The 14,137-nt window shown below is 37.0% G+C and overlaps 11 non-coding genes across 11 annotated transcripts; all 11 read right to left on the bottom strand.

Moving 5' to 3' along the window:
* Positions 1-348: 348 nt before the first annotated feature.
* Positions 349-421, bottom strand: TRNAK-UUU (transfer RNA lysine (anticodon UUU)). The gene has a single exon. It is a non-coding gene; the product is annotated as a tRNA-Lys (tRNA).
* Positions 422-1,031: 610 nt separating this feature from the next.
* TRNAK-UUU (transfer RNA lysine (anticodon UUU)) lies at positions 1,032-1,104 on the bottom strand. The gene has a single exon. It is a non-coding gene; the product is annotated as a tRNA-Lys (tRNA).
* Positions 1,105-3,081: 1,977 nt separating this feature from the next.
* On the bottom strand, positions 3,082-3,154 carry TRNAK-UUU (transfer RNA lysine (anticodon UUU)). The gene has a single exon. It is a non-coding gene; the product is annotated as a tRNA-Lys (tRNA).
* Positions 3,155-3,764: 610 nt separating this feature from the next.
* TRNAK-UUU (transfer RNA lysine (anticodon UUU)) lies at positions 3,765-3,837 on the bottom strand. Its single transcript has one exon. It is a non-coding gene; the product is annotated as a tRNA-Lys (tRNA).
* Positions 3,838-5,130: 1,293 nt separating this feature from the next.
* Positions 5,131-5,203, bottom strand: TRNAK-UUU (transfer RNA lysine (anticodon UUU)). Its single transcript has one exon. It is a non-coding gene; the product is annotated as a tRNA-Lys (tRNA).
* Positions 5,204-6,829: 1,626 nt separating this feature from the next.
* Positions 6,830-6,902, bottom strand: TRNAK-UUU (transfer RNA lysine (anticodon UUU)). The gene has a single exon. It is a non-coding gene; the product is annotated as a tRNA-Lys (tRNA).
* A 2,308-nt stretch (positions 6,903-9,210) lies between these two features.
* TRNAK-UUU (transfer RNA lysine (anticodon UUU)) lies at positions 9,211-9,283 on the bottom strand. Its single transcript has one exon. It is a non-coding gene; the product is annotated as a tRNA-Lys (tRNA).
* A 610-nt stretch (positions 9,284-9,893) lies between these two features.
* TRNAK-UUU (transfer RNA lysine (anticodon UUU)) lies at positions 9,894-9,966 on the bottom strand. The gene has a single exon. It is a non-coding gene; the product is annotated as a tRNA-Lys (tRNA).
* Positions 9,967-11,260: 1,294 nt separating this feature from the next.
* On the bottom strand, positions 11,261-11,333 carry TRNAK-UUU (transfer RNA lysine (anticodon UUU)). Its single transcript has one exon. It is a non-coding gene; the product is annotated as a tRNA-Lys (tRNA).
* Positions 11,334-12,959: 1,626 nt separating this feature from the next.
* On the bottom strand, positions 12,960-13,032 carry TRNAK-UUU (transfer RNA lysine (anticodon UUU)). Its single transcript has one exon. It is a non-coding gene; the product is annotated as a tRNA-Lys (tRNA).
* Positions 13,033-13,642: 610 nt separating this feature from the next.
* TRNAK-UUU (transfer RNA lysine (anticodon UUU)) lies at positions 13,643-13,715 on the bottom strand. Its single transcript has one exon. It is a non-coding gene; the product is annotated as a tRNA-Lys (tRNA).
* Positions 13,716-14,137: the final 422 nt, after the last annotated feature.

The following is a 14,137-nucleotide window of genomic DNA, read 5'->3' as shown; positions in this document are numbered from 1 at the left end:
TGCTTAAAAGACACTCGCCCGAACAGGGACTTGAACCCTGTACCCTCAGATTAAAAGTCTGATGCTTTACCGACTGAGCTATCCAGGATCTTCTGTGATAGGTCGCAAAAATGCAGAAAGTTCGTAATACAAAAAACAAGTCATATCAAATGATGACAACTACTAGTTACTGTGCAATTACTAAAGTTGGACAATCTCTCTATCACTAAAAGTATGAACTGAAAAGCTTGACATTTAGTGTCTCTTGATGAAATACATTTAATTTGCATCTTGGTTGAAGGTGTACATTCTTAAACACTCTGCACTATGTTCCATTTCACAAAAACGACACATTGCTTAAAAGACACTCGCCCTAACAGGGACTTGAACCCTGGACCCTCAGATTAAAAGTCTGATGCTCTACCGACTGAGCTATCCAGGCTATTCTGTGATAGGTCGCAAAAATGCAGAAAGTTCGTAATACAAAAAACAAGTCATATCAAATGATGACAACTACTAGTTACTGTGCAATTACTAAAGTTGGAAAATCTCTCTATCACTAAAAGTATTATCTGAATAGCTTGACATTTAGTGTCTATTGATGAAATACATTTAATTTGCCTCTTGGTTGAAGGTGTACATTCTTAAACAGTTTGTGATTTTCCCACTCTGCACTGTGTTCCATTTCACAAAAACGACACATTGCTTAAAAGACACTCGCCCGAACAGGGACTTGAACCCTGGACCCTCAGATTAAAGTTCTGATGTTTTACCGACTCCAGGCTCTTCTGGAGTTTGTCGCAAACCTATAGAAAGTTCGTAATACTAAAACCAAGTAAATTCAAATGGTGACAACTACTGTGCAATTACTAAAGTAGCAAAATCTCTCTATCACTAAAAGTATGATCTGAATAGCTTGACATTTAGTGTCTATTGATGAAATACATTTAATTTGCCTCTTGGTTGAAGGTGTACATTCTTAAACAGTTTGTGATTTTCCCACTCTGCAATATGTTCCATTTCACAAAATGATACGTTGCTTAAAAGACTCTCGCCCGAACAGGGACTTGAACCCTGGACCCTCAGATTAAAAGTCTGATGCTCTACCGACTGAGCTATCCAGGCTCTTCTGTGATAGGTCGCAAAAATGCAGAAAGTTCGTAATACAAAAAACAAGTCATATCAAATGATGACAACTACTAGTTACTGTGCAATTACTAAAGTTGAAAAATCTCTCTATCACTAAAAGTATTATCTGAATAGCTTGACATTTAGTGTCTATTGATGAAATACATTTAATTTGCCTCTTGGTTGAAGGTGTACATTCTTAAACAGTTTGTGATTTTCCCACTCTGCACTATGTTCCATTTCACAAAAATGACACATTGCTTAAAAGACACTCGCCCGAACAGGGACTTGAACCCTGGACCCTCAGATTAAAGTTCTGATGTTTTACCGACTCCAGGCTCTTCTGGAGTTTGTCGCAAACCTATAGAAAGTTCGTAATACTAAAACCAAGTAAATTCAAATGGTGACAACTACTGTGCAATTACTAAAGTAGGAAAATCTCTCTATCACTAAAAGTATGATATGAATAGCTTGACATTTAGTGTCTATTGGTGAAATACATTTAATTTGCCTCTTGGTTGAAGGTGTACATTCTTAAACAGTTTGTGATTTTCCCACTCTGCACTATGTTCCATTTCACAAAATGACACATTGCTTAAAAGACACTCGCCCGAACAGACCCTTGAACCCTGGAGCCTCAGATTAAAAGTCTGATGCTCTACCGACTGAGCTATCCAGGCTCTTCTGTGATAGGTCGCAAAAATGCAGAAAGTTCGTAATACAAAAAACAAGTCATATCAAATGATGACAACTACTAGTTACTGTGCAATTACTAAAGTTGGAAAATCTCTCTATCACTAAAAGTATTATCTGAATAGCTTGACATTTAGTGTCTATTGATGAAATACATTTAATTTGCCTCTTGGTTGAAGGTGTACATTCTTAAACAGTTTGTGATTTTCCCACTCTGCACTATGTTCCATTTCACAAAAACGACACATTGCTTAAAAGACACTCGCCCGAACAGGGACTTGAACCCTGGACCCTCAGATTAAAGTTCTGATGTTTTACCGACTCCAGGCTCTTCTGGAGTTTGTCGCAAACCTATAGAAAGTTCGTAATACTAAAACCAAGTAAATTCAAATGGTGACAACTACTGTGCAATTACTAAAGTAGGAAAATCTCTCTATCACTAAAAGTATGATATGAATAGCTTGACATTTAGTGTCTATTGGTGAAATACATTTAATTTGCCTCTTGGTTGAAGGTGTACATTCTTAAACAGTTTGTGATTTTCCCACTCTGCACTATGTTCCATTTCACAAAATGACACATTGCTTAAAAGACACTCGCCCGAACAGACCCTTGAACCCTGGACCCTCAGATTAAAAGTCTGATGCTCTACCGACTGAGCTATCCAGGCTCTTCTGTGATAGGTCGCAAAAATGCAGAAAGTTCGTAATACAAAAAACAAGTCATATCAAATGATGACAACTACTAGTTACTGTGCAATTACTAAAGTTGGAAAATCTCTCTATCACTAAAAGTATTATCTGAATAGCTTGACATTTAGTGTCTATTGATGAAATACATTTAATTTGCCTCTTGGTTGAAGGTGTACATTCTTAAACAGTTTGTGATTTTCCCACTCTGCACTATGTTCCATTTCACAAAAACGACACATTGCTTAAAAGACACTCGCCCGAACAGGGACTTGAATCCTGGACCCTCAGATTAAAGTTCTGATGTTTTACCGACTCCAGGCTCTTCTGGAGTTTGTCGCAAACCTATAGAAAGTTCGTAATACTAAAACCAAGTAAATTCAAATGGTGACAACTACTGTGCAATTACTAAAGTAGCAAAATCTCTCTATCACTAAAAGTATGATATGAATAGCTTGACATTTAGTGTCTATTGGTGAAATACATTTAATTTGCCTCTTGGTTGAAGGTGTACATTCTTAAACAGTTTGTGATTTTCCCACTCTGCACTATGTTCCATTTCACAAAAACGACACATTGCTTAAAAAACACTCGCCTGAACAAGGACTTGAACCCTGGACCCTCAGATTAAAAGTCTGATGCTCTACCGACTGAGCTATCCAGGCTCTTCTGTGATAGGTCGCAAAAATGCAGAAAGTTCGTAATACAAAAAACAAGTCATATCAAATGATGACAACTACTAGTTACTGTGCAATTACTAAAGTTGAAAAATCTCTCTATCACTAAAAGTATTATCTGAATAGCTTGACATTTAGTGTCTATTGATGAAATACATTTAATTTGCCTCTTGGTTGAAGGTGTACATTCTTAAACAGTTTGTGATTTTCCCACTCTGCACTATGTTCCATTTCACAAAAATGACACATTGCTTAAAAGACACTCGCCCGAACAGGGACTTGAACCCTGGACCCTCAGATTAAAGTTCTGATGTTTTACCGACTCCAGGCTCTTCTGGAGTCTGTCGCAAACCTATAGAAAGTTCATAATACTGAAACCAAGTAAATTCAAATGGTGACAACTACTGTGCAATTACTAAAGTAGGAAAATCTCTCTATCACTAAAAGTATGATCTGAATAGCTTGACATTTAGTGTCTATTGATGAAATACATTTAATTTGCCTCTTGGTTGAAGGTGTACATTCTTAAACAGTTTGTGATTTTCCCACTCTGCAATATGTTCCATTTCACAAAATGATACGTTGCTTAAAAGACACTCGCCCGAACAGGGACTTGAACCCTGTACCCTCAGATTAAAAGTCTGATGCTCTACCGACTGAGCTATCCAGGCTCTTCTGTGATAGGTCGCAAAAATGCAGAAAGTTCGTAATACAAAAAACAAGTCATATCAAATGATGACAACTACTAGTTACTGTGCAATTACTAAAGTTGAAAAATCTCTCTATCACTAAAAGTATTATCTGAATAGCTTGACATTTAGTGTCTATTGATGAAATACATTTAATTTGCCTCTTGGTTGAAGGTGTACATTCTTAAACAGTTTGTGATTTTCCCACTCTGCACTATGTTCCATTTCACAAAAATGACACATTGCTTAAAAGACACTCGCCCGAACAGGGACTTGAACCCTGGACCCTCAGATTAAAGTTCTGATGTTTTACCGACTCCAGGCTCTTCTGGAGTTTGTCGCAAACCTATAGAAAGTTCGTAATACTAAAACCAAGTAAATTCAAATGGTGACAACTACTGTGCAATTACTAAAGTAGGAAAATCTCTCTATCACTAAAAGTATGATATGAATAGCTTGACATTTAGTGTCTATTGGTGAAATACATTTAATTTGCCTCTTGGTTGAAGGTGTACATTCTTAAACAGTTTGTGATTTTCCCACTCTGCACTATGTTCCATTTCACAAAATGACACATTGCTTAAAAGACACTCGCCCGAACAGACCCTTGAACCCTGGAGCCTCAGATTAAAAGTCTGATGCTCTACCGACTGAGCTATCCAGGCTCTTCTGTGATAGGTCGCAAAAATGCAGAAAGTTCGTAATACAAAAAACAAGTCATATCAAATGATGACAACTACTAGTTACTGTGCAATTACTAAAGTTGGAAAATCTCTCTATCACTAAAAGTATTATCTGAATAGCTTGACATTTAGTGTCTATTGATGAAATACATTTAATTTGCCTCTTGGTTGAAGGTGTACATTCTTAAACAGTTTGTGATTTTCCCACTCTGCACTATGTTCCATTTCACAAAAACGACACATTGCTTAAAAGACACTCGCCCGAACAGGGACTTGAACCCTGGACCCTCAGATTAAAGTTCTGATGTTTTACCGACTCCAGGCTCTTCTGGAGTTTGTCGCAAACCTATAGAAAGTTCATAATACTGAAACCAAGTAAATTCAAATGGTGACAACTACTGTGCAATTACTAAATTAGGAAAATCTCTCTATCACTAAAAGTATGATCTGAATAGCTTGACATTTAGTGTCTATTGATGAAATACATTTAATTTGCCTCTTGGTTGAAGGTGTACATTCTTAAACAGTTTGTGATTTTCCCACTCTGCAATATGTTCCATTTCACAAAATGATACGTTGCTTAAAAGACACTCGCCCGAACAGGGACTTGAACCCTGGAGCCTCAGATTAAAAGTCTGATGCTCTACCGACTGAGCTATCCAGGCTCTTCTGTGATAGGTCGCAAAAATGCAGAAAGTTCGTAATACAAAAAACAAGTCATATCAAATGATGACAACTACTAGTTACTGTGCAATTACTAAAGTTGGAAAATCTCTCTATCACTAAAAGTATTATCTGAATAGCTTGACATTTAGTGTCTATTGATGAAATACATTTAATTTGCCTCTTGGTTGAAGGTGTACATTCTTAAACAGTTTGTGATTTTCCCACTCTGCACTATGTTCCATTTCACAAAAACGACACATTGCTTAAAAGACACTCGCCCGAACAGGGACTTGAACCCTGGACCCTCAGATTAAAGTTCTGATGTTTTACCGACTCCAGGCTCTTCTGGAGTTTGTCGCAAACCTATAGAAAGTTCGTAATACTAAAACCAAGTAAATTCAAATGGTGACAACTACTGTGCAATTACTAAAGTAGGAAAATCTCTCTATCACTAAAAGTATGATATGAATAGCTTGACATTTAGTGTCTATTGGTGAAATACATTTAATTTGCCTCTTGGTTGAAGGTGTACATTCTTAAACAGTTTGTGATTTTCCCACTCTGCACTATGTTCCATTTCACAAAATGACACATTGCTTAAAAGACACTCGCCCGAACAGACCCTTGAACCCTGGACCCTCAGATTAAAAGTCTGATGCTCTACCGACTGAGCTATCCAGGCTCTTCTGTGATAGGTCGCAAAAATGCAGAAAGTTCGTAATACAAAAAACAAGTCATATCAAATGATGACAACTACTAGTTACTGTGCAATTACTAAAGTTGGATAATCTCTCTATCACTAAAAGTATTATCTGAATAGCTTGACATTTAGTGTCTATTGATGAAATACATTTAATTTGCCTCTTGGTTGAAGGTGTACATTCTTAAACAGTTTGTGATTTTCCCACTCTGCACTATGTTCCATTTCACAAAAACGACACATTGCTTAAAAGACACTCGCCCGAACAGGGACTTGAACCCTGGACCCTCAGATTAAAGTTCTGATGTTTTACCGACTCCAGGCTCTTCTGGAGTCTGTCGCAAACCTATAGAAAGTTCATAATACTGAAACCAAGTAAATTCAAATGGTGACAACTACTGTGCAATTACTAAAGTAGGAAAATCTCTCTATCACTAAAAGTATGATCTGAATAGCTTGACATTTAGTGTCTATTGATGAAATACATTTAATTTGCCTCTTGGTTGAAGGTGTACATTCTTAAACAGTTTGTGATTTTCCCACTCTGCAATATGTTCCATTTCACAAAATGATACGTTGCTTAAAAGACACTCGCCCGAACAGGGACTTGAACCCTGTACCCTCAGATTAAAAGTCTGATGCTCTACCGACTGAGCTATCCAGGATCTTCTGTGATAGGTCGCAAAAATGCAGAAAGTTCGTAATACAAAAAACAAGTCATATCAAATGATGACAACTACTAGTTACTGTGCAATTACTAAAGTTGGACAATCTCTCTATCACTAAAAGTATGAACTGAATAGCTTGACATTTAGTGTCTCTTGATGAAATACATTTAATTTGCATCTTGGTTGAAGGTGTACATTCTTAAACACTCTGCACTATGTTCCATTTCACAAAAATGACACATTGCTTAAAAGACACTCGCCCGAACAGGGACTTGAACCCTGGACCCTCAGATTAAAAGTCTGATGCTCTACCGACTGAGCTATCCAGGCTATTCTGTGATAGGTTGCAAAAATGCAGAAAGTTCGTAATACAAAAAACAAGTCATATCAAATGATGACAACTACTAGTTACTGTGCAATTACTAAAGTTGGAAAATCTCTCTATCACTAAAAGTATTATCTGAATAGCTTGACATTTAGTGTCTATTGATGAAATACATTTAATTTGCCTCTTGGTTGAAGGTGTACATTCTTAAACAGTTTGTGATTTTCCCACTCTGCACTGTGTTCCATTTCACAAAAACGACACATTGCTTAAAAGACACTCGCCCGAACAGGGACTTGAATCCTGGACCCTCAGATTAAAGTTCTGATGTTTTACCGACTCCAGGCTCTTCTGGAGTTTGTCGCAAACCTATAGAAAGTTCGTAATACTAAAACCAAGTAAATTCAAATGGTGACAACTACTGTGCAATTACTAAAGTAGCAAAATCTCTCTATCACTAAAAGTATGATATGAATAGCTTGACATTTAGTGTCTATTGGTGAAATACATTTAATTTGCCTCTTGGTTGAAGGTGTACATTCTTAAACAGTTTGTGATTTTCCCACTCTGCACTATGTTCCATTTCACAAAATGACACATTGCTTAAAAGACACTCGCCCGAACAGACCCTTGAACCCTGGACCCTCAGATTAAAAGTCTGATGCTCTACCGACTGAGCTATCCAGGCTCTTCTGTGATAGGTCGCAAAAATGCAGAAAGTTCGTAATACAAAAAACAAGTCATATCAAATGATGACAACTACTAGTTACTGTGCAATTACTAAAGTTGGAAAATCTCTCTATCACTAAAAGTATTATCTGAATAGCTTGACATTTAGTGTCTATTGATGAAATACATTTAATTTGCCTCTTGGTTGAAGGTGTACATTCTTAAACAGTTTGTGATTTTCCCACTCTGCACTATGTTCCATTTCACAAAAACGACACATTGCTTAAAAGACACTCGCCCGAACAGGGACTTGAACCCTGGACCCTCAGATTAAAGTTCTGATGTTTTACCGACTCCAGGCTCTTCTGGAGTCTGTCGCAAACCTATAGAAAGTTCATAATACTGAAACCAAGTAAATTCAAATGGTGACAACTACTGTGCAATTACTAAAGTAGGAAAATCTCTCTATCACTAAAAGTATGATCTGAATAGCTTGACATTTAGTGTCTATTGATGAAATACATTTAATTTGCCTCTTGGTTGAAGGTGTACATTCTTAAACAGTTTGTGATTTTCCCACTCTGCAATATGTTCCATTTCACAAAATGATACGTTGCTTAAAAGACACTCGCCCGAACAGGGACTTGAACCCTGTACCCTCAGATTAAAAGTCTGATGCTTTACCGACTGAGCTATCCAGGATCTTCTGTGATAGGTCGCAAAAATGCAGAAAGTTCGTAATACAAAAAACAAGTCATATCAAATGATGACAACTACTAGTTACTGTGCAATTACTAAAGTTGGACAATCTCTCTATCACTAAAAGTATGAACTGAAAAGCTTGACATTTAGTGTCTCTTGATGAAATACATTTAATTTGCATCTTGGTTGAAGGTGTACATTCTTAAACACTCTGCACTATGTTCCATTTCACAAAATGACACATTGCTTAAAAGACACTCGCCCGAACAGACCCTTGAACCCTGGACCCTCAGATTAAAAGTCTGATGCTTTACCGACTGAGCTATCCAGGCTCTTCTGTGATAGGTCGCAAAAATGCAGAAAGTTCGTAATACAAAAAACAAGTCATATCAAATGATGACAACTACTAGTTACTGTGCAATTACTAAAGTTGAAAAATCTCTCTATCACTAAAAGTATTATCTGAATAGCTTGACATTTAGTGTCTATTGATGAAATACATTTAATTTGCCTCTTGGTTGAAGGTGTACATTCTTAAACAGTTTGTGAATTTCCCACTCTGCACTATGTTCCATTTCACAAAAATGACACATTGCTTAAAAGACACTCGCCCGAACAGGGACTTGAACCCTGGACCATCAGATTAAAGTTCTGATGTTTTACCGACTCCAGGCTCTTCTGGAGTTTGTCGCAAACCTATAGAAAGTTCGTAATACTGAAACCAAGTAAATTCAAATTGTGACAACTACTGTGCAATTACTAAAGTAGGAAAATCTCTCTATCACTAAAAGTATGATATGAATAGCTTGACATTTAGTGTCTATTGGTGAAATACATTTAATTTGCCTCTTGGTTGAAGGTGTACATTCTTAAACAGTTTGTGATTTTCCCACTCTGCACTATGTTCCATTTCACAAAATGACACATTGCTTAAAAGACACTCGCCCTAACAGGGACTTGAACCCTGGACCCTCAGATTAAAAGTCTGATGCTCTACCGACTGAGCTATCCAGGCTATTCTGTGATAGGTCGCAAAAATGCAGAAAGTTCGTAATACAAAAAACAAGGCATATCAAATGATGACAACTACTAGTTACTGTGCAATTACTAAAGTTGGAAAATCTCTCTATCACTAAAAGTATTATCTGAATAGCTTGACATTTAGTGTCTATTGATGAAATACATTTAATTTGCCTCTTGGTTGAAGGTGTACATTCTTAAACAGTTTGTGATTTTCCCACTCTGCACTGTGTTCCATTTCACAAAAACGACACATTGCTTAAAAGACACTCGCCCGAACAGGGACTTGAACCCTGGAACCTCTGATTAAAGTTCAGATGTTTTACCGACTCCAGGCTCTTCTGGAGTTTGTCGCAAACCTATAGAAAGTTCGTAATACTAAAACCAAGTAAATTCAAATGGTGACAACTACTGTGCAATTACTAAAGTAGCAAAATCTCTCTATCACTAAAAGTATGATCTGAATAGCTTGACATTTAGTGTCTATTGATGAAATACATTTAATTTGCCTCTTGGTTGAAGGTGTACATTCTTAAACAGTTTGTGATTTTCCCACTCTGCAATATGTTCCATTTCACAAAATGATACGTTGCTTAAAAGACACTCGCCCGAACAGGGACTTGAACCCTGGACCCTCAGATTAAAAGTCTGATGCTCTACCGACTGAGCTATCCAGGCTCTTCTGTGATAGGTCGCAAAAATGCAGAAAGTTCGTAATACAAAAAACAAGTCATATCAAATGATGACAACTACTAGTTACTGTGCAATTACTAAAGTTGAAAAATCTCTCTATCACTAAAAGTATTATCTGAATAGCTTGACATTTAGTGTCTATTGATGAAATACATTTAATTTGCCTCTTGGTTGAAGGTGTACATTCTTAAACAGTTTGTGATTTTCCCACTCTGCACTATGTTCCATTTCACAAAAATGACACATTGCTTAAAAGACACTCGCCCGAACAGGGACTTGAACCCTGGACCCTCAGATTAAAGTTCTGATGTTTTACCGACTCCAGGCTCTTCTGGAGTTTGTCGCAAACCTATAGAAAGTTCGTAATACTAAAACCAAGTAAATTCAAATGGTGACAACTACTGTGCAATTACTAAAGTAGGAAAATCTCTCTATCACTAAAAGTATGATATGAATAGCTTGACATTTAGTGTCTATTGGTGAAATACATTTAATTTGCCTCTTGGTTGAAGGTGTACATTCTTAAACAGTTTGTGATTTTCCCACTCTGCACTATGTTCCATTTCACAAAATGACACATTGCTTAAAAGACACTCGCCCGAACAGACCCTTGAACCCTGGACCCTCAGATTAAAAGTCTGATGCTCTACCGACTGAGCTATCCAGGCTCTTCTGTGATAGGTCGCAAAAATGCAGAAAGTTCGTAATACAAAAAACAAGTCATATCAAATGATGACAACTACTAGTTACTGTGCAATTACTAAAGTTGGAAAATCTCTCTATCACTAAAAGTATTATCTGAATAGCTTGACATTTAGTGTCTATTGATGAAATACATTTAATTTGCCTCTTGGTTGAAGGTGTACATTCTTAAACAGTTTGTGATTTTCCCACTCTGCACTATGTTCCATTTCACAAAAACGACACATTGCTTAAAAGACACTCGCCCGAACAGGGACTTGAATCCTGGACCCTCAGATTAAAGTTCTGATGTTTTACCGACTCCAGGCTCTTCTGGAGTTTGTCGCAAACCTATAGAAAGTTCGTAATACTAAAACCAAGTAAATTCAAATGGTGACAACTACTGTGCAATTACTAAAGTAGCAAAATCTCTCTATCACTAAAAGTATGATATGAATAGCTTGACATTTAGTGTCTATTGGTGAAATACATTTAATTTGCCTCTTGGTTGAAGGTGTACATTTTTAAACAGTTTGTGATTTTCCCACTCTGCACTATGTTCCATTTCACAAAAACGACACATTGCTTAAAAAACACTCGCCCGAACAAGGACTTGAACCCTGGACCCTCAGATTAAAAGTCTGATGCTCTACCGACTGAGCTATCCAGGCTCTTCTGTGATAGGTCGCAAAAATGCAGAAAGTTCGTAATACAAAAAACAAGTCATATCAAATGATGACAACTACTAGTTACTGTGCAATTACTAAAGTTGAAAAATCTCTCTATCACTAAAAGTATTATCTGAATAGCTTGACATTTAGTGTCTATTGATGAAATACATTTAATTTGCCTCTTGGTTGAAGGTGTACATTCTTAAACAGTTTGTGATTTTCCCACTCTGCACTATGTTCCATTTCACAAAAATGACACATTGCTTAAAAGACACTCGCCCGAACAGGGACTTGAACCCTGGACCCTCAGATTAAAGTTCTGATGTTTTACCGACTCCAGGCTCTTCTGGAGTTTGTCGCAAACCTATAGAAAGTTCGTAATACTAAAACCAAGTAAATTCAAATGGTGACAACTACTGTGCAATTACTAAAGTAGGAAAATCTCTCTATCACTAAAAGTATGATATGAATAGCTTGACATTTAGTGTCTATTGGTGAAATACATTTAATTTGCCTCTTGGTTGAAGGTGTACATTCTTAAACAGTTTGTGATTTTCCCACTCTGCACTATGTTCCATTTCACAAAATGACACATTGCTTAAAAGACACTCGCCCGAACAGACCCTTGAACCCTGGACCCTCAGATTAAAAGTCTGATGCTCTACCGACTGAGCTATCCAGGCTCTTCTGTGATAGGTCGCAAAAATGCAGAAAGTTCGTAATACAAAAAACAAGTCATATCAAATGATGACAACTACTAGTTACTGTGCAATTACTAAAGTTGGAAAATCTCTCTATCACTAAAAGTATTATCTGAATAGCTTGACATTTAGTGTCTATTGATGAAATACATTTAATTTGCCTCTTGGTTGAAGGTGTACATTCTTAAACAGTTTGTGATTTTCCCACTCTGCACTATGTTCCATTTCACAAAAACGACACATTGCTTAAAAGACACTCGCCCGAACAGGGACTTGAACCCTGGACCCTCAGATTAAAGTTCTGATGTTTTACCGACTCCAGGCTCTTCTGGAGTCTGTCGCAAACCTATAGAAAGTTCATAATACTGAAACCAAGTAAATTCAAATGGTGACAACTACTGTGCAATTACTAAAGTAGGAAAATCTCTCTATCACTAAAAGTATGATCTGAATAGCTTGACATTTAGTGTCTATTGATGAAATACATTTAATTTGCCTCTTGGTTGAAGGTGTACATTCTTAAACAGTTTGTGATTTTCCCACTCTGCAATATGTTCCATTTCACAAAATGATACGTTGCTTAAAAGACACTCGCCCGAACAGGGACTTGAACCCTGTACCCTCAGATTAAAAGTCTGATGCTTTACCGACTGAGCTATCCAGGATCTTCCGTGATAGGTCGCAAAAATGCAGAAAGTTCGTAATACAAAAAACAAGTCATATCAAATGATGACAACTACTAGTTACTGTGCAATTACTAAAGTTGGACAATCTCTCTATCACTAAAAGTATGAACTGAAAAGCTTGACATTTAGTGTCTCTTGATGAAATACATTTAATTTGCATCTTGGTTGAAGGTGTACATTCTTAAACACTCTGCACTATGTTCCATTTCACAAAAACGACACATTGCTTAAAAGACACTCGCCCGAACAGGGACTTGAACCCTGGACCCTCAGATTAAAAGTCTGATGCTCTACCGACTGAGCTATCCAGGCTATTCTGTGATAGGTCGCAAAAATGCAGAATGTTCGTAATACAAAAAACAAGTCATATCAAATGATGACAACTACTAGTTACTGTGCAATTACTAAAGTTGGAAAACCTCTCTATCACTAAAAGTATTATCTGAATAGCTTGACATTTAGTGTCTATTGATGAAATACATTTAATTTGCCTCTTGGTTGAAGGTGTACATTCTTAAACAGTTTGTGATTTTCCCACTCTGCACTGTGTTCCATTTCACAAAAACGACACATTGCTTAAAAGACACTCGCCCGAACAGGGACTTGAACCCTGGACCCTCAGATTAAAGTTCTGATGTTTTACCGACTCCAGGCTCTTCTGGAGTTTGTCGCAAACCTATAGAAAGTTCGTAATACTAAAACCAAGTAAATTCAAATGGTGACAACTACTGTGCAATTACTAAAGTAGCAAAATCTCTCTATCACTAAAAGTATGATCTGAATAGCTTGACATTTAGTGTCTATTGATGAAATACATTTAATTTGCCTCTTGGTTGAAGGTGTACATTCTTAAACAGTTTGTGATTTTCCCACTCTGCAATATGTTCCATTTCACAAAATGATACGTTGCTTAAAAGACACTCGCCCGAACAGGGACTTGAACCCTGGACCCCCAGATTAAAAGTCTGATGCTCTACCGACTGAGCTATCCAGGCTCTTCTGTGTTAGGTCGCAAAAATGCAGAAAGTTCGTAATACAAAAAACAAGTCATATCAAATGATTACAACTACTAGTTACTGTGCAATTACTAAAGTTGAAAAATCTCTCTATCACTAAAAGTATTATCTGAATAGCTTGACATTTAGTGTCTATTGATGAAATACATTTAATTTGCCTCTTGGTTGAAGGTGTACATTCTTAAACAGTTTGTGATTTTCCCACTCTGCACTATGTTCCATTTCACAAAAATGACACATTGCTTAAAAGACACTCGCCCGAACAGGGACTTGAACCCTGGACCATCAGATTAAAGTTCTGATGTTTTACCGACTCCAGGCTCTTCTGGAGTTTGTCGCAAACCTATAGAAAGTTCGTAATACTGAAACCAAGTAAATTCAAATTGTGACAACTACTGTGC

This window comes from Taudactylus pleione, unplaced genomic scaffold (assembly GCF_031769625.1).
Source record: "Taudactylus pleione unplaced genomic scaffold, aTauple2 ptg000454l, whole genome shotgun sequence".
Taxonomy (NCBI): domain Eukaryota; kingdom Metazoa; phylum Chordata; class Amphibia; order Anura; family Myobatrachidae; genus Taudactylus; species Taudactylus pleione.
This window is presented reverse-complemented; position numbering and strand designations above follow the sequence as displayed.